Below are 854 nucleotides of genomic sequence, written 5' to 3' on the forward strand. Positions count from 1 at the left end.
GAAGAGCGGAGTAAGAAGAGAGAAGAGGCAGATGCCCGTGCTTTGAAGGATCCCGCAACCAGGGTCAGGACTGAAGAGGACAAGCCTGCAAAGGAAGGAAGAAGGAACTGCCAGTGAGGCAGGAGGGGAGCCCCCCAGAGATGGCCTCCTCTCCCAGTCACGTGCATTGCTCTTAACCAGGACCACCTGCGCCTCCCAGGGTCCTAGTCAGCTCCGTGTCCAGCCTGCCACAGAGTACGTGCTCAGCGAAAGGTAGTTAAATAATCAGACAGACACACTCTGGTAGCACTCTGGAGGATGGATAAAGGGAGAGGGAAGGTGGGAGGAGAGAACTCTGCTACCCTCACAGGATTTCTGAGGCTCCAGGGAGGTAATGGGAGAGAGAGAACTTTGTAAGCTGCAATGCCCATGCCTGCCTATGAGCTGAGAATGCTTCTCATTTGTTATTTATGAAGATAAGAGGGGCTCCCCCTTTGGAGCCTCATGTGCTAGGATGGCATCCAGGCCAACCTGGGCCTGGCAGGGCTCACCATTTGTCCCCTCCCCTCACTGAGACCCAGAGAGAACAATCAGTAGCCGGCAGCATTTCTGAAGCGCCTGCTCTGTGCAAGTGTCAAGTGCTCTATTTTCAGTCCTCATCAATCCTTCCCACCACCTTTCAATTAGGAGGCATGGCTGTGATCCCACTGCCCAGGTGACAACACTGAGGGTAGTAAAAATGGCAGAGCCAGAATTCAAATCAGGTCGGTCTGATGTCAGAGTTTGAGCTGTTAACCACAAATGGGAAAGAGCTGAAGACCCCTCGTCTTTTTTTTTTTTTTTTTTTTTTTTTTTTTTTTTTTTTTTTTTTTGTT

The 854-nt window shown here is 50.6% G+C and overlaps 1 protein-coding gene across 1 annotated transcript in view; it reads right to left on the bottom strand.

The window, feature by feature from the left end:
* TENM4 (teneurin transmembrane protein 4) overlaps positions 1–854 on the bottom strand; it is a 400,863-nt gene that overhangs the window by 399,042 nt on the left and 967 nt on the right. The gene's annotated exons all lie outside the window — the stretch shown is intronic.

Source organism: Lipotes vexillifer, unplaced genomic scaffold (assembly GCF_000442215.2).
Source record: "Lipotes vexillifer unplaced genomic scaffold, Lipotes_vexillifer_v1.1 scaffold123, whole genome shotgun sequence".
Classification (NCBI taxonomy): Eukaryota; Metazoa; Chordata; class Mammalia; order Artiodactyla; family Lipotidae; genus Lipotes; species Lipotes vexillifer.